The 19,404-nt window shown below is 33.2% G+C and overlaps 1 pseudogene; it reads left to right on the forward strand.

Moving 5' to 3' along the window:
* The first annotated feature begins 11,487 nt into the window (after nucleotides 1–11,487).
* Nucleotides 11,488–13,855, forward strand: LOC106795377 (uncharacterized; annotated as a pseudogene).
* Nucleotides 13,856–19,404: the final 5,549 nt, after the last annotated feature.

The following is a 19,404-nucleotide window of genomic DNA, read 5'->3' on the forward strand; positions in this document are numbered from 1 at the left end:
CCAAAACTCAAATTCACAATAGACACAATCATAAGGAAACCTAAAAGTTCAAGAAAAGGTTCACAATCAAAGACTCTCTAAGAATTTTGCATGAACATGTGAAGGACTAATTAACATGAAATATTTGACTCAAATCAAATAATAGGCTAAGAGAATTTCATACACTCAAGAACAAATGAGTTAGACAAAGAAACAAGAAAAATAAAATTCAGCATAACATAAGAAACCTTATGTGACAAGTTTCATGACTAGACATGACTTCTATGACAAAACTACAATAGGTGAACAAGTCACTCTAGATTTTTGAGGTTTTCTTCTACTTTAATATTTTTGTAAGAATTTTATGGTTTAGGTTTCAGCCACAAAAAATAACAAGACAAAACTCAAAGGAACTTAAACTCAACACAATTCATGGTTCAAGAACATGAACAGGAAATTTGAACCATAGAAAATCAAATCTAGCTTCTATAGCAAGTTTAATCGGTGGAAACTCAAAAGAATGATGTTAAAAACATTTAGCACAAGACATGTGAGGAGGTACATTGAGAAAAATGAAGAAACAACAATGGAAGAGAAGGTAAAGCAAAAAATTAATGGAGGTTTAAGGAGCACCTACTTGAAGCTCTTGTGCTCTGATACCACTTAATGGAAGCTTGCTTGTGGAGCTTCTATGGAGGCTGGATCTTTGAGCTTCAATGAGGTCCTTTAATGGTGATTTTCCACCGTGGAGATGTAGCGGAAGACAAAGGAGAAGAGGTGAGAGGAGGCGCTATCCACTAGGGAATAAGCCATGGAAGAAGGAGCTTCACCACCAAGATGAGCCTTGGATAAGAAGCTTGGAGAGGATCCTTCAATGGAGGAAAAGAAAGAAGGAGAGAAAGAGAGAGGGGGGAGCACGATATTGAAGGAAGAAAAAGGGAGAGAAGTTGAACTTTGAGTTGTGTCTCACAAGACTCTCATTCATTAAAGTTACAACAAGTGTTACACATGCTTCTATTTATAAACTAGGTAGCTTCCTTGAGAAGCTTTCTTGAGAAAACTTCCTTGAGAAGCTTCTTTGAGAAAACTTCCTTGAGAAGCTAGAGCTTAGCTACACACACCCATCTAAAAACTAAGCTCACCTCCTTGAGAAACTTCCTTGAGAAGCTAGAGCTTAGCTACACACACCCCTCTAATAACTAAGCTCACCTCCTTGAGAAGAGAAACTAGAGCTTAGCTACACACCCCTATAATAGCTAAGCTCACCCCCATGACAAAATACATGAAAATACAAAAAAAAAGTTCCTACTACAAAGACTACTCAAAATGCCCTGAAATACAAGGCTATGTGGAAGCAAAGCTTCATGATGAATCAACAATGATTCAAAGGTGTTTGGATGATAACAATGATGACAACAAAAGATGATAACAAAGGTGATGAACAAAAATCTCAAAAGATCAAAGAACAACTCAAGTGAATCAAAGAACATCTCAAGTAAATCAAGAACAAGTCAAGAGTTCAAGAATCAAAGAATCAAGACTCAAGATCTCAAGAATCAAGATCAAGATTCAAGAATCAAGATTCAAGAATGAAGAAAAGACTCAATCAAGATAAGTATTAAAAAGTTTTTTCAAAACTTTGAATAGCACATGAGTTTTTGACAAAACCTTTACCAAAGAGTTTTTACTCTTTGGTAATCGATTACCATATTGTTGTAATCGATTACCAGTAGCAAAATGAGTTTGAAAAAGTTTTCAAACTGAATTTACAACGTTCCAAATATTTTCAAAAGGCTGTAATCGATTACCAGTGTCCTTGAACGTTGAAATTCAAATTCAAATGTGAAGAGTCACATCCTTTCACTCAAAAGCTTTGTGTAATCGATTACACTTATTTGGTAATCGATTACCAGTGTTTGTTTCTGAAAAATCTAAAGATGTAACTCTTCAAAAAGGTTTTGACTTTTTCAAATGGGTTTTAAGTTTTTCTAAAAGTTATAACTCTTTTGAATGGCCTTCTTGACCAGACATGAAGAGTCTATAAAAGCAAGGCTTTGTTTTGCATTTTCAATCAATCGTTCTAACAACAATCTTGAATACTTTTCCAATCATTTCATTACAATCCTTTACAAGCCTTGAATCTCTTTGAACTTCTTCTTCTTCTTCTTTGTACCAAAAGTTTTATGAAGTTTTCTGGTTTTCTAAACCTTGAAAACTCGTGCTATTCATCCTTTTCATTCTCTTCTCCCTTTGCCAAAAAGAATTCGCCAAGGACTAACCGCCTGAATTCTTTTTGTGTCTCTCCTCTCCCTTTTCCAAAAGAACAAAGGACTAACCGCCTAAATTCTTTTGTGTCTCCCTTCTCCCTTGTCAAAGAATTCAAAATGACACAGTCTGAGAATTCTTTTGATTCTTCCCATTCCCTAATACAAAAGCGTTCAAAGGTTTAACCGCCTGAGAATTCTTTTGTATCCCCATTCACAAAGTATCAAAGGTTTAACAGCCTGAGATCTTTGTCTTAACACATTGGAGGGTACATCCTTTGTGGTACAAGTAGATGGTACATCTACTTGGGTTTGACTGAGAACAAGAGAGGGTACATCTCTTGTGGATCAGTTCTAGTGGAGGGTACATCCACTAGGGTTTCAAAGAGAACAAGGGAGGGTACATCCCTTGTGGATCTTTGCTTGTAAAAGGATTTTTACAAGGTTGAAAGAAATCTCAAGGACCGCAGGTCGCTTGGAGACTGGAGGTAGGCACGGGTTGTTGCCGAACCAGTATAAAAACTCTTGTGTGTTTGTTTCCTTCTTCCCTACTCTTTTACTTTCCGCTGTGCATTTAATTTTCGCTTTTACTTTCTGTTAAGTTTCTCTTCTACTCCATATTCTCTTAACAACAAAAGTAAAAGCCTTAAAAGAGTACTTTTTTAATTGGTAAAGTTTTAGGAATTATTAATTCAACCCCCCTTCTTAATTATTCTGAGGCCACTCGATCCAACAGGCTAAAACCCTATACTACTAGAATGACCAAAATACAAGACCCAAAAGAAGGAAAAAAACCTATTCTAATATTTACAAAGAGTGGATCCAACCTTGACCCATGGGGTCAAAAATCTATCATAAGGTTCATGAGAACCCTAGGGCCTTCTTTAGTAGCTCTAGCCCAAACCTCTTGGAGTCTTCTATCCAATACCCTTGGGGGGTAGGATTGCATCAGATACATCTTAATAATGTGTGTGTTTTTCATTCTATCATTTTTCTGTCTCTAGTTTTATTCTTAGTGTGTAGGTGTGCAATTCTTTGCTTGAAAACAATGAGTGATACATGAGTGAATATGTGAAGGAGTGAATTGCATCTCTTGCAATTGAGTGAGGAACAATGTGTGTTCCAACAGTATCTTTGATGCCTCCTTGTATCATTCCTATGATGTAGATATCTGGTCATAATGAATATTCTCCTTTTCTTTCTTTATTCATTTGAAGATCTGGGTTTGAATAAGAGTATAATTTACAGTTGTTCAATTCTTTATTGCATTCTGTTTTATATTGTATTCTATCATCCAAAAATAGAGATTTTGGTTTGGCAATGTATTTTCTGCACGATTTTTATTGATATATGCATAGCAGTCAATAGTGCTTTATAGCAGATTGGAGCAGTGTTAGACTACTATAAAATTCTAATAGCAGAGAAGTTTTCAGTACTCACTAGCGGCCACCAAAATAGCAGCTTGTGGCGGCTATGGTAGAACTGCCATGATATAGCCTTCAAAAACCAATTTTTACCCCCTAGAATACTGTTGTTTTGGTTTTTTTGGGTATAGTAATCTACAAAAAGTTACCTCTATTTTGACCTTTCTTCTTTCACATTTTATAAGACTTTTTTTTTTATGTGTTCTGCTCTTTCTTCCTCCCAACTTATAATTTTTTTAATCAAATTTGTTACATTCTTTTTCATTAATTTCACGATCATATTTCAATTTTTGGCTTCATTACTTTGTTCTTTTTGCTCCTAGATTGATCATTGATAACAATTGTGTATAAATTGTGAGTTAATATAATCATAATTTTTTTTATTTTCAGGATTTTGTTTTGTTTTTTTGAGTATTTGTATGTGTAGTATATAATATTTAGGATTTGTTTGATTCTCTGAAAAATACGAGACAGGGCAAATGAAAAGTGATAAACAGCACAAAAAATTTTTTTGTTACTCAAGAATCTACGGGACAAAGAAAGTTGTCCCAAGAACAAAGCTAAAGGCAAAAATATCCTTTTAAATACTCAATTTCTCTTCCACGCAAAGCACTTTTTTACCCTCGTTCTCGATATTTCTCGTAACCGCTACTCTCATTTGATAACCGTGCTTGCTCTTTCATAATTTTTGTTTGTTCTGGTCATATGGCCTTCCGTTTAATATAATAATATTATATAATGATATGTGTTATAATATATTATATATAATATTATTTACAATATATATTACTATATAATATTAAAATATTTTTAAAAAAATATATAGTATTTGTAATATATAATTATGTATTAAAATATATTATTTTAAATACAATAATATAAATTATATTAAAATAATTAATAATAAAAGGGTATTACAGTAAATTTTGTATTATTTTGCTTTTGTACTGTACTGTATGCACTAAACAATGTACAAGACAAAAAGTTGACGGTAACTTAGGCAATTGTCGTGTGTTGTTCTCTTTGTGCTACGCTGAATGTTGAATCATACTCATCCTTAGTTTGTATTATAACATTTAAAATGACAGTCAAGGTTGTTAAAATCGCAGGAAAGATTACATAATCGAATAATCGAAAGAAAGGTTGTCCTGAATCGCATTGAAGATCATAGCTTGTTGCGAATCGTATCAGATAGCGATCTTCCGCGTGAAAAATTGTCCATTCTGCAGTTTGTCAATATTCAGGGGCAGGTTTGTGTGCTGTATTTCGGGGTCGGGTTTCAGTTCAAAACCCACATTTCTTGATCTGGCCCAAAAAAAAACGCAAACTTCTGACTTCAGTCATTCTTGTTCACCTCTCCTTCATCCCTAGGGTTCGTTCTCCCCCTGTTGCCCAGCTTCTCGTGTTCTGCGTCTAAAATTGAGGTCTCAGGTGCCCTATTCTTCATCTCAGTAATTTTTTCGTTTTTTTTTTTGGTTCGACTTTGTTCCCCTCAAGCTCACCCGTTTTTTGTTTTTGTCCCCTGATTTTACAATTTTTAATTTTTATAATTCGTGTTGTTTGTCATGTTGAGCTTCATGGTTTGTGTTCTGCTACCACTTATTAATTTTTTTTGTGTCTACCCAAAATCATTATTTTTTGTCATTCGTGTTCTGCCTTTCTCATTTTAATATAGTTATAAAATTTAAATGTAAAAATGTTTTACTTTGCCTTTATAGTATAGTTTCTTATGTTTTATATCATGTGACTGATTATGAGTTGTTTTGGACCTGTTAGTTATGACTTATAAATTTATAACCTACCTTATATGTGTTGGTAAATATTTGTACTATAATTTAAAATTTATAAATATATATTACTTATATTAATTTTATTTTATAAAATAAAATATTTATTTTAAATTTTCTTAAGATTTTTGTTTTAATGAGTCAACTAGTTTGTTACGTTTGTTTTGATAAATGTAGGTTGGTTTCCAACGGTCATGTCCTCAACTATCATATTTTGTTGTTGTTGCATAAATGCTTATATATATCTTTGTCCTCTTTTCTAAAGACACACAGAGCTACAATCTCATCCCTTCTCTCAAAATTTTCTATTTCTTCTCTTATAATTTTTTTTTAGAATAAGAGTATTGATGTTCATAAGATTCGGGGATTCTTTCACTTCACACGATCGGAATCAACTGGTTGTCGTATCTTGGAAGAGGAGCGCAATCAGAATTTCTTACCGGTGTAGTGGAGGCGTATTCTCTCTAAGGATAGCGTTTGCACGCTTCAACCCAGGCTAACTAAATAATTCTTTCCCTGATTTATTTTTTCCTTATGCTTATTGTATGTTATAATGCATTAGTATTATTCATGTGCTGTCAATTAAATTTATTTTGCTACTTTTATTTTGTTATTTAATTAAAGGCTTTGCATTTTGCTTCTTATTTATTTCTCATTTTTTAATTTTATTTTCTAACAATATCTCCTATGTTTATCTTTATATATAATTTTGCCTTTTTGGTAGATCTTGCATAGTCATGTGACCTTCTTTTCTTTGCTAAATGTGTGAATTTATGAAGATCAATGGATTAATTTTTTATTTTTTTATCCTTCAACCGGACCTGTTAAAATGCTAGTTCAATCAATAGATCTATTGTATATGTACACCTTGTACATGTAGCTTTTGCTACAATCATATATATAATGTAAAATAATACATACACTGATCTAAACATGCAAATAAATTTAAATAGCATATTTAGATCAAACAGCGGAAATTAAAAGGAATTACAAGCGTACCTCCAGCCATTACAAATTGAACGGGAAGCGGCTCACACACGAACCTGAAAGACAGTTTTGTTCTTCCAGACCCTTACTCACTCTGAATAGATGGTGTATTTTTCCTGAATAGAGAAGTGGGTTTGGTGATACAAAACTGAGAGCACCCCATCCTATTTATAGAGTCTGTCCATCACATAGCTCTCAACTTGTTATCAGGATGTGAGATAGGAAGTTATCAGACGTGAGATAAGAAGTTATCAGTACGTGAGATGATGGATACGTGATTTGTTACTAAAGGTGGTTGCAAATATATTTTGCAAAGATATGGGATGAATGTGGATGGAAAATGGACCAGATTCAAAATAACTAATTTTTTCAAAAATAATAAAATTAATTAATTAAAAGAACGTGGAGGTGAACGTGCACTTCCAACATTCTCCCACTTGGTCCATTTAACCCAACATCAACCGTAACAAGAAACATAATATATGAGTCATGGCGATAGGTCCTCTGATGATGAGTAGTATCTTCCATGTACCACAATATATCGAGTCTCTCAACACTAGCTCTCAACTTAATGAATAAACCATATGTTTATTCTATATCTAAACCGAATGATTTTTCTCGAAATAAATAAATATGTGCACAAAACGATATGAGAAAATATCTAACTGAATAAGAGTTTCATTGAAAATAACAAATGTACGTACAATGAAATTACATCATGGAACCAAGTCCCATTCGTACTACATGATCCTTAAAATTCTTTGGTGACATGCCTTTAGTTAAAGGATCAGCAATCATTAACTCAGTGTTAGCCATAAACACTGCAGCAAAGTTGTCACAATACAACTTTAATGGCCTAGAAATAGAGTCCACAACTCTAAGGCCAGATATGAAACTCTTCAACCATACACCATGCGAGGTAGCCTCAAAACAAGAAACGAACTCAGCCTCCATAGTGGAAGTAGCAGTCAAGGTTTGTTTGGCACTTCTCCAAGATACAGCTCCACTGGCTAACATAAAAATATAACCAGATGTTGATCTTCGTGAATCAACGCAACCAGCAAAGTCTGAGTCGGAGTAGCCAATCACTTCCAAACAATCAGTTTGTCTGTACATGAGCATGTAATCCTTTGTTCCTTGAAGATATCTCATCACTTTCTTTGCAGCTTTCCAGTGGTCAATACCTGGATTACTTTGATATCTTCCCAAAACTCCAACAGCGAATGCAATATCAGGTCTAGTGCAAACCTGAGCATACATAAGGCTTCCAACTGCTGAAGCATATGGAATATTTTTCATGTGTTCCCGCTCAAAATCATTTTTGGGGCATTGACTCAAAGCAAGTTTGTCACCCTTCACAATGGGAGCTACACTTGGTGAACAATCTTTCATATTAAATCTCTCTAAAACTTTGTTGATATAGGTTTCTTGAGACAAGCCTAAAATGCCTCGAGATCTTTCTCTATGGATCTTTATGCCTATGACATAAGATGCCTCTCCCATATCCTTCATATCAAAGTTCTTTGAGAGAAATTGTTTCACCTCATATAGCATACCCTTATCATTAGTCGCAAGCAGAATGTCATCTACGTATAATACAAGGAAACAAATCTTACTCCCACTGACCTTCTGGTATATACAGTGATCCATGACATTCTCTTCAAAGCTAAATGAAGAAATGACCTCATGAAATTTTAAATACCATTGACGGGAAGCTTGTTTCAATCCATAAATGGACTTATTAAGCTTGCAGACTAAGTGCTCACCAACACTAGATAAGAATCCCTCAGGTTGTTTCATGTAAACCTCTTCTTCTAGATCACCATTCAGGAACGCCGTTTTCACATCCATTTGATGCAGCTCAAGATCAAAATGAGCTACTAATGCCAGAATTACTCGAAGAGAGTCTTTCTTAGATACAGGGGAAAAGGTCTCTCTGTAATCGATTCCTTCTCTTTGAGTGAATCCTTTAGCAACAAGTCTTGCCTTATGTCTCTCAATGTTGCCTTCTGAGTCTTTCTTTGTTTTGAAGACCCATCTACATCCGATGGCTTTTACACCAACAGGCAACTCAACGAGATCCCAAACTTGGTTAGATGCCATAGAATCCATCTCATCCCTCATAGCATTATACCACAAATTTGATTCCTTAGAACTCATGGCTTGTGAAAACGTCTCAGGATCATTTTCGGCTCCAATGTTGTAGTCTGATTCTTGTAGGTACACTACATAATCACTAGGAATTGCTGTCTTTTTTATTCTAGTAGATCTTCTTAATGTTGTTTGGTCATCTTGCTGAGGAACTTGTTCAACTGGTTCTTCACCAGTTTGTTCAATATCATCATGTTGTTCCTCACAAACAACTCGATCTACATGATCACTTTCAACAGCTTGTGGAACTTCAATCACTGGTTGTCTAACACCCATTTTAACTTGAGGGGTGGGAATGACTACCAACCTATTACTTGTCCCAGAAGGTTCAGCTTCATAGTGATCCCTTTCAGAAGAAATGTTCTGAAATTGATCACTCCCACTGATCAAGTCATTTTCAAGAAACTTTGCATTCCTTGATTCCACAATCCTAGTGTTGTGGGATGGACAATAGAACCTATACCCTTTAGACCTTTCAGCATATCCAATGAAATACCCAGTAATAGTCTTAGGGTCTAGTTTCTTCTCTTGTGGATTATAAATTCTTACTTCAGACGGGCATCCCCAAACGCGTATATGTCGCAAACTTGGTTTCCAACCCTTGAATAACTCAAAAGGTGTCTTTGAGACAGCCTTGGTTGGAACTCGGTTTAATATATACGCAGCCGTCTTAAGAGCATCAATCCACAAAAATTGAGGAAGCTTTACATTACTCCTCATGCTTCTCACCATGTCTAATAAGGTTCGATTTCTTCGTTCTGCCACACCATTCTGATCCGGAGAACCAGGCATAGTGTATCGGGCAACAATCCCATGTTCTTGAAGAAATTTCGCAAATGAACCTGGTGCTTGTCCATCCTCTGTGTATCTACCATAGTACTCCCCACCTCTATCTGATCTCACGATCTTAATTTGTTTTCCACATTGTTTCTCAACTTCAGCCTTAAAAACTTTAAAGGCATCTAAAGCTTCATTCTTAGAATGAAGTAAGTAGAGACACATATATCGTGAATAATCATCTATAAAGGTTATGAAGTATTTCGGACTATTTGCATCCATGTCCGGACAACATATGTCTGTATGTATGATTTCTAATAAATTAGAACTCCTCTTTGCACCCTTTTTAGACTTGTTAGTTTGCTTACCCTTAATGCAATCTACACAAGTCTCAAAATCAACAAAATCCAAAGTACTAAGTACTCCTTCATTTACTAATCGCTTGATTCTTTCAATAGAGATATGTCCTAATCTCCGGTGCCACAACATAGAGGATTCTTCATTCATAATACATCGTTTTAACCCAACAGAAACGTGCATAGAAGTAGCGTCATTTTGCAATTCAATCGAATAAAGACCATCAACCAATTGACCACAACCAATAATTTCAGATTTATTTAGTAAATTAAAACCAAAGTCTGTAAAATTAAAATAAAATCCCAAAGGTGCAAGTTTAGAAACAGAAATTAAGTTTTTACAGAAACTAGGAACATAAAAAACTTTCTCCAAATGTAATTTAAAGCCACTACTTAAAACTAAGACGCACGTTCCAATGGCCTCTACATGCGAGCTCATCCTACTCCCTGAGTAGATGCACTGCTCACTTCCCACTGGCTTCCTTAGGCTTTCCATACCCTGCAAGGTATTAGAAACATGGATTGTAGAACCAGAGTCAATCCACCATGTATTATGATTCACATTAATCATATTAGATTCATAACAAACGAAAGTCAATGGTGTACCTTTCTTCTCAAACCAACTTTTAAATTTGGGGCAGTCCTTTTTCATGTGTCCTTTCTTTTTACAGAAGAAACACTTTGACTCCTTTTTAATTGTTGGTTGAGTCAGAATCCTTCCTTTATTGGTGCCTACAGACTTCTTCCTATCCTTTCCAGAATTAGAAGTAGTCAAATTTACCTTCTCACCCTCTTCCATTATCAATCTCTCCTCTTCTTGAACACACATGGTCATCAATTCATTAATAGACCATTTATCCTTATGTGTGTTGTAGGAGATTTTGAAGGGTGTATACTGTTGAGGTAGGGTGCACAAAATGAAATGTACCAGGAAGGATTCAGACATGGTAACTTCCAAGGTTTTCAACTGAGCCACTATGTCCCTTAAGCGCATGATATGTTCACGCACACCCCTCGTTCCAGTAAGCTTAATGGAAGAGAATTGCATAATGAGTGTGCTAGCAAGTGACTTCTCAGAGGTCGTAAATTGTTCATCAATGGCTTTCAACAGATCTCTGACCTTATCATGCTGGTCAACTGAACCCCGGATACTAGCGGATATGTTGGTTTTTATGAACATAACGGAGAGACGATTATATCTCTCCCACTTTTCATAAAGATCAACAGCATCAGGTTCGCTAGTTTCGGTAATAGCCGGTGGCTCATCCTTCCTTATAGCATAGTCAATATCCATCCAGCCCAAATGAAGGAGAACTCTTTCCTTCCAAACCTTATAATTATCACCTTTCAAAATGGGAAGGTCACAAGAAATATTCATAGATTGTGAAACTGCAAACAAACACACATGCTCATTAAGAAAATTTGAGACTAAACAAATGCCATGTTTTGCCAATGCAAATCATGTCTCAATATATGAATCTAGTGACACAAAACTTGCCTGTGGGCTAAAGTCCTACTCAATTAGATTCATCATGCAACTTTATGATAAAACTATTAAATCATGTTCTTTTCCTTAATTCTTGTGGGTAAATTAAGAAATATAATTTAATATTTTATCCTAATTAATCATACAAATATAACAAAATTCCTGTGGGTAGATTTCATTACATTACATATGATTAATCACAATTAATATTTCTAATGTGATTATAAATTTAGTATATAATTTTACTCAATTAAAGATGCTGTGGCTATTCTCTAATTTAATAAAATTATATTAATCACTTAACATTCAAAATAATCCTTGCATAAACATACTTAATAATGCAAATGTGCTCAATATTGAATCATAAAAATTACATGTATACCAATTCAAAATAACATTGCACGTATATTCATTCAACATGTAATAAACTTTAAAGGATTAAATCCAATGCATACCAGTATTTAACATAATATTGCATGTTCAACATAACTTAAGAGACACACAATTTTAAACAGTTTGTGCATAAATAATTTATCCTTCAGAAGTTATAAATATACATGAACTGCAGTTAATAAACAATTAAATTGCAGTAGCTTAGCGGCAAAGGGAGTCCTTTCATGCTTGTAGGGTGAGGGTTTGAAACCAAACCAAGGTGTTTTCGTTTCATTTATACTTCCTTTTAATTAATTAAAACGAAAACAAGCAAAAAAATGCAACAATGAGATTCGAACCCAGAATAATGAGGTAATACAAATCACATCTATCACTGGACCAACTCATGCTTTGTTTAATATTGTTAATTTAAAATGTACATTAACAATTCCAACACAGTAAACAAAACCCGCAAGACATCGTCTTCAACCTCCAGCGGTGGGTAAAAAAATAAAAAATTATTACCTTAATTTCGAAAAACCCACATCATTATGTGCATTTTAGACACCCAAAAATACGTTTTAAATCATAGAAAAATTAGAAAACTCACATCATTCCTAATTTTGATGTTATTTTGAATTAAGGAGGCTTAAAACATAACACCCATATACTCAGAAAATAAACTCCGCATAGGAGCGACCCAATAAGCAAGACAGAGGTACATATAGGCTCTGATACCAAATGTAAAATAATACATACACTGATCTAAACATGCAAATAAATTTAAATAGCATATTTAGATCAAACAGCGGAAATTAAAAGGAATTACAAGCGTACCTCCAGCCATTGCAAATTGAACGGGAAGCGGCTCACACACGAACCTGAAAGACAGTTTTGTTCTTCCAGACCCTTACTCACTCTGAATAGATGGTGTATTTTTCCTGAATAGAGAAGTGGGCTTGGTGATACAAAACTGAGAGCACCCCATCCTATTTATAGAGTCTGTCCATCACAGAGCTCTCAACTTGTTATCAGAACGTGAGATAGAAAGTTATCAGACGTGAGATAAGAAGTTATCAGTACGTGAGATGATGGGTACGTGATTTGTTACTGAAGGTGGTTGTAAATATATTTTGTAAAGATATGGGATGAATGTGGATGGAAAATGGACCAGATTCAAAATAACTAATTTTTTCAAAAATAATAAAATTGATTAATTAAAAGAACGTAGAGGTGAACGTGCACTTCCAACATATAATACAACTTTGCCTTTAAAAAAAAAAATAGAAAACCAACATGTAGACACTTTGATGGAAGTTGGTGGCACCTACATCCTGTTTGTGATTTATCAATTGTGGGAATGATGTGAGGTTGTTTGTTCTATGGGTTTCCTTGCCAGATTGCATTGATGAATGCATGCATTGGATGTGGAACTTGAAAATATTATTTTTATATCTTTCTAGTCACGGAATGATATCTCATGTCATGTCAATGGTTATCCATAACTAACTTTAAAAAGCATGATTCTAGATTGCCATATTTATGAAACAAGTTACTGTATTGTGTTTCATTGATTGAGTTTCATCCACACGTAGAGCTACTCTTTCTTCTTATTGCTTGTAGCAATGGATGTCGAAGATGCAGAGAATGAAGTTTCAGTTTCTTCTGCTATTCTCAATTTGATAGCATCTCGGCCGAATGAAGTTCTTTCTCCAGAAGATCTTGCTTGGGTTGATTCCTGCCTAGTTAAAGATTCTGATAATTCAGAAACTGATTGGATCCCTTTGAAAAATGCTTTATTAGATATTATCAGCTCCCAACCTCAATCTTTCAGCACAGAAGAAGTCATAAAAATTCCTCCCTACATTATTAGTTCTGAATGTGCTAATACTGCGTCAACTTCTGATGGGAAACTTAATTAGCAATCTTCAACTTCTGTAAAACATAATAAGCAATCTTCAACTTTTGATTGGAAACGCTTATCTGAGCCTTCTTCAACTTATAATGTTAAATTACTTATGGCAGTAGAAACAAGCACAGATGAAATTCCAGATGATGAAAAGACTGGTACTTTGCCATCTATCAATCCTTTTCTGCCAACTTATAAGGAATACCTGAAGGAGAATGAAATCATTGATTTTGGACTTAATCTGGACTCTTCCTCTTATGAGATGGAGCACCTCGCCGAGATATCTTCAAAATCTGGGATTTAGATATTTAATCTGAGGAAGGTGAACTGGTTAAACAGTTGGATAAAAATGTCATTAAATAAAAGTGTCTAGTGTTCTTTGATTTTTACTCAGGTTAAGGTTGTTCTGTTAAATTACGTTTACTTTCAAGTATTAGCATTAGTATTTAGAAGTTCAAAGCCTCTTTTGCTTGTTAGGTAACTTTTTTTTATTCGGAACAATGTCGAGGCCTTAAGTTATCTTTGCAACATAAGACTCTCTCCTGTTCTATACAAAACCACCTGTGATCAAGACAGTTGAGAATAGGGATTGGGAAACATTGGAAAAAACAGGACATACATGAATTTTAAAGCTTATTTTATAACCTTGTTTCTTACAGTGAGAAGTCTGGACTTAATGATGGATACTTATCCTTTTAATCAGGAACTACACTGGTATATCTAAGTTATGAAAACATTGTCTCTATTGAGTTGTTCCAACAATCAGGTTATTAACCATTTAGGGGTATTGGATTATGATTTTAAAAGATTATTGTAACATAAAAAGGTTTTGTGGATCTTAAACATTATGTATGATTATTATGATTTATCAGATTTTTATATAAGATTTTTATGATAGTTTGAATTTTAATGGATTTATATCATAAGAATTTAAAAAATTTGAAAGAACTTTATAAATTTATAAGATTTGAAAGAATTTTATGAATTTTTAAAAACATTTAAAATTATAAGAGTTAATGAAAAAAATAATAAATGATGAGGATTGGATAAAAAAATAAAATAAATATAATTTTTTTTAATCTTTTAATAGTTATATTGATTTTAGTTTTATATCTTTCTATACTAATTTTTTCTCTAATAACATCTTTTCATTCTTCTAAATTTGAAAATAGATTTAAAATTATATGTTGATTTTTTATTTTTTTAATTACTACAATTATTTCATGATAAATCTAATGACATGTTTAAATAGGATGCAATAATAAATATATACTAGAAGGGAGTAGTGTGGGTGAAAAATTGGTAGGAGGTTGAATTATGCGGATGATGAAGTTAAGGGTGATAATCACGAAAATATTGCGTCAAATATGTGGTGAGCATGATCAGTATAAGAAAAACATTGTTTGTTATAGTACATAAGACAAACATTAATTTAATTTAGAAAACCAAAAAGTGCAAAAGGGAGAATATATTTGACATCTTTTTATTCCAAAAGAATAGAAAAAATATATTTGACACACGCGTCTTGAAGAATATTAAAGAGAGAAGAGGATGTTGATGAGAAAAAAAAGTTTGATAGCCGATAGAAAAAAAAGAAAAAAGTTTAATAAAATCTCAAGAGTTTAAATGAGATTGTTTGATAGATGTTTTATATTAAAAAGTCTAATAAAATTAATCAAAATTCTTCTTAAAAAAAATTCATCAAAATTTGTATATTTTTGAATACTAAAAAACTTTTTATAAGTTATAAAAAATCCTAATTGAATACCACCTAATTTTATTATCTTCCTTAAGAAATCTTAAAAGTCTTAATTGGATATTATAAGACTTATTTATGTTATTTAAAAATCCTGATTAAATACTACAAGACTTCATTTTATATAAAAGAATCTTTTAAAATCTTTTAAAATCCTAATTCAATACACCACTCTTAAACACGCTTGAGACTTAAGGGCCCGTTTGTTTAAACTTGTTTGCTAAAAAGTGTTATTTAAAATGAAATATTTTTTTATTTTTTGTGTTTGTTTAAATTATTTTGTTTTAAAAAATAATTTTATGTTTTTTTTAAATTATTTTTTTACTTTTTTTTTAAGTTTAAACAAATATACCTTTACACTAGTTACACATTTTATCTTTTCAAGTGCAAAGCAGGCACGTAAATGGCCTTGGCACATTTATGTACTCAAAGATAAGTACATACAAATAGGTAGGAATGTGTGTAGGGTAAGCTTGTGTGATTGTCTTACACATTGAGTTCCATGGATGCATTATTATTATTATTATTTTAAAAAAAGTACTTTGGGTTTAGGCTGTGTATCGCATGGAGCCTATAAAAAAAATAAAAATTTGCCTCTCTTTTTGGTTGGAACTTGGAATTTTATTTTCTATTAAAAATACAGGTTTTATTACTTATACATTATACTTCAAAATTAATTTTTATCAAAATCAATTAAACTTAACTTCAAAACAGACGGATCTCAAGAATAAGTGTGTGTTTCACCATCCGTTACACGCGTTCCAAGACACCAACACACTTTGTTGCTTTTAAAATAACACTGGTTACGTTTGGAAAAACGGTAACCCAAATACGCACTGTAAGAACCCCAATGTTACGTTGGGAGCATTATCCTCCATCTAGAAATATTGGCAAAACTTGACAAAAAAAGATAAAGATGGAAAGACAACAGACAGAAGACTTGAAACTAATTGTGAACAATTGCATGGGGTACATGTTTCCTGCACTCCTACTATTATTACATGCTGCACCTTTAATTGCATTTCGAAAAGTTCATTTTAGAATAAATTTTACATTTTGGAATATGAATTTTTTGAAATACAATAGAAGGGGCATGATGCAATAGTAGAAATGGAAGATGCAATAGCCCTGCATGATTTAGAAGTTAGAACTCTACCCCTGATTTAGCTAGACTTGTTGGAACCATAGGCGAAGAGTTTAATTTTGCATCTGTTGGATTTTGAGTGCAATGGCTTAATACTTTATACATTTAGCAAATTTCATTCGTATGATAGTGGGCGCAAAGGAATTCCACAATTATATTTATCAATGTTGGCATATCATTGATTGCAAGTGTGGGAACATTTAACTAGGATATCATTGATTGCAAGTGTGGGAACATTTAACTAGGATATATTTAGTGTACAACGCGCTCTTAAATTAATCGTGTTTACTTTTTGTGAAAATCAATGTCTACACATTGAGTTGTTTTTATATGCATCCACTAGATTTAATCACTTATACACTCATTTTATATCCACATAAGTGATGTCCAACAAAGCAGTAAAGGACAATGTTAGCTACAAAGGGAAGTGCATGTTCTTGATTTTCAAATTTCAGCTATGTCCCTCTTTATTTGAAATTGCTTAAATTTGAATTTAAGGAAAGGAAAAATATAGATGGGAATAGAATGAATTTGTGAAATATTCCTCGAAGGTCGCTTTCGTCGTAGAAGAGGAGCATATGTAGTTATTTGTACTATTTTTACTATCTTTCCATTTAGAGCACGCCATGTGATTTCACCTCTAGTTATGAGACAACAATCATATCAAGACTCAACAATGATCCTGTAACAGATTCTTCACTGAAGTCTATAAAAGACATCTCTTGGTCAAGAAATCAACAACGAATATACAAGTGAAAAACAAGCACGAGTTCTCTGATGTGTTATTATTTTCTCCAATTTCTTAACCCTTTTTGTCATCATTTTAATTACTGATTAGCCTTAATTGTCAAATTAATTATGCAGTTTTATCATTTGGGCCTACTGGACTAATTTTGTATTTTTAATTTAATTTCAGGAGAATTGTAAGCAATTAGGCTTGAATCCGGAATTGGGCTTGGACTTGAAGAGAGCAGACAATTTTATCAAATCTTATCTTATCCATATTTTATCTCATCTAGATATTATTTCATCTAGATTTTATCTTATCTTATCTTATCTAGATTTTATTTCATCTAGATTTTATTTTATCAAATCTTATCTTATCTTGCCCAGATTTTATTTTATTTATGGGCTTGAACTTAAAACAGATTTGTAAGCTTTGGGGCTGAGAACCTATATAACAGCACCAAGGTTCTAGCTTTAGGGAGTCTTTTCGTTTTGGGGAGAAAGAATAATTTTAGGTTTTGCAATTCCAGTTTTTACTATTCATGTAGCAATAAAATTCATTTCCTGCTTCAATCTGCAATTTCGTTTTATGCTTCAATCTACAATTTCGTTTTCTACTGATTAATGGAAGGCTAAGTCTCCAACGTTGTTTTCTCTTGAGGATCAAGCACAACTCTCTTTGAGGTTTTATTATCACTATTGAATTCTGATCAGTTTTTCCTCTTCACCAATTACTCTGTATTTGTTGTTATTAATCCCTGCATGCTTATTGCTTGATTAATTGTCTATGCGCTTAATTTACGTTCATGCTTAATGATCAGTTTCGTTCATGATTAATTGGTGTATGTGTTGCTTAATCACATAATGACAACCTTATGTTAAATTTCGCTTAGTAGTTTAATTTAGGGTTGGATTAAGTGGTTGAACTGATAAAGGATAAATTCTCATAACCTAGGATAAGAGACTTGCTTGTGAATCAAGGGGAAACGTGTTTTAATTCTGATATTTTCTAATTAAATTTGCTCGTTGTTTAATTTACAAAAACAAACACCCCCCCAATTCGTTATTGTTTTATCACTATCTATTATGAACGTTGGTTGACCATTGCTCGTTGGGAGACGACCTAGGATCACTTCCTAGATACTGCATTTTTAATATTTATTTGATTCGGGTACGGCCTCGATCATTCTCTAAAGTAAAACTCTACTAAATTAGTGGATGACACACTTAACACTTAAACTTTTCATCCTTGGCTAAGAAAAGTTTATTTTTATTTGAGCTTAACTATGTATCCACTCTTTGAGTGTTATTGAATCATTGTATTCGGTCAAACTTTTGTTTGTGAAAACCAGGAGTGACTTAGTGTTTAACAATACTTAGTTGTTCTTAGATTCAGGGGAGTCTAAGGGTGTTCTAGGAGTGACAAAGAGAATAGTTGTATAGCTGGGAGTGGCATGATAGAATGTTTGCTTGTAATCAAAGTTCTGACTAGTGGACCCTTTATAGGAAAATTGGACGTAACTTTGTTTGAGTGAACTAGTATAAACCAAGTGTTTCTACTTCTCTTTGAAGTTGTTTGTTTGAGTATTCTTTTAAGCTCATCTTGATATACTTTCTCACCAAGTGTTTATTTGAAAAACCTTTGTGAAAATATTGTTTATTTGTTACTAGACGACAACACTTTATTTTCATCTAAACTTGTTTTTCAACTTAGTGGACAACACTATCTATATTTGTCTTTCTTATCTTTGTGAAAAAAAAATTTATTTGCAAAAAGTTATTATATTTGATTAACATACTATTCAATCCTTCTTCTAGTGGGATTGTTGATATTTTAGTTGGCATCAGAGCTTGCCCTCACAGGTTGAGTATTTGACAATACTAAGGAAAAGATCTAGAACTGAAAGAAAGAGATGGAATAAAGGTATTCTACCAACAAGCCACAGATGTTCAAAGGTGTGAAGTACGATTACTAGAAGGAGCAGATGACTCATTTTGAGTCTATTCACATCGACCTATGAAATGTGGTAGAAAATGAAAATTATATTCCATAGGATGATGAACTAAATGAGATCCTAAGAAGCCAGTGGGTGGAGGAGCAAAAAATTAGATTCCTGCTCAACTCAAAGACTTAGAAAGTTATGTTGTGTGCTCTATCAAAAGAAGAGTACACCAAAGTACACATTTTCATGAGTGCCAAGCAGATGTGGGATACCCTAGCTATAACTTATGAGGGAACGTCACAAGTAAAGAGGAACAAATTAATTCTCCTCACACATAAGTATG

This window comes from Glycine max, chromosome 12 (assembly GCF_000004515.6).
Source record: "Glycine max cultivar Williams 82 chromosome 12, Glycine_max_v4.0, whole genome shotgun sequence".
Lineage (NCBI taxonomy): Eukaryota > Viridiplantae > Streptophyta > Magnoliopsida > Fabales > Fabaceae > Glycine > Glycine max.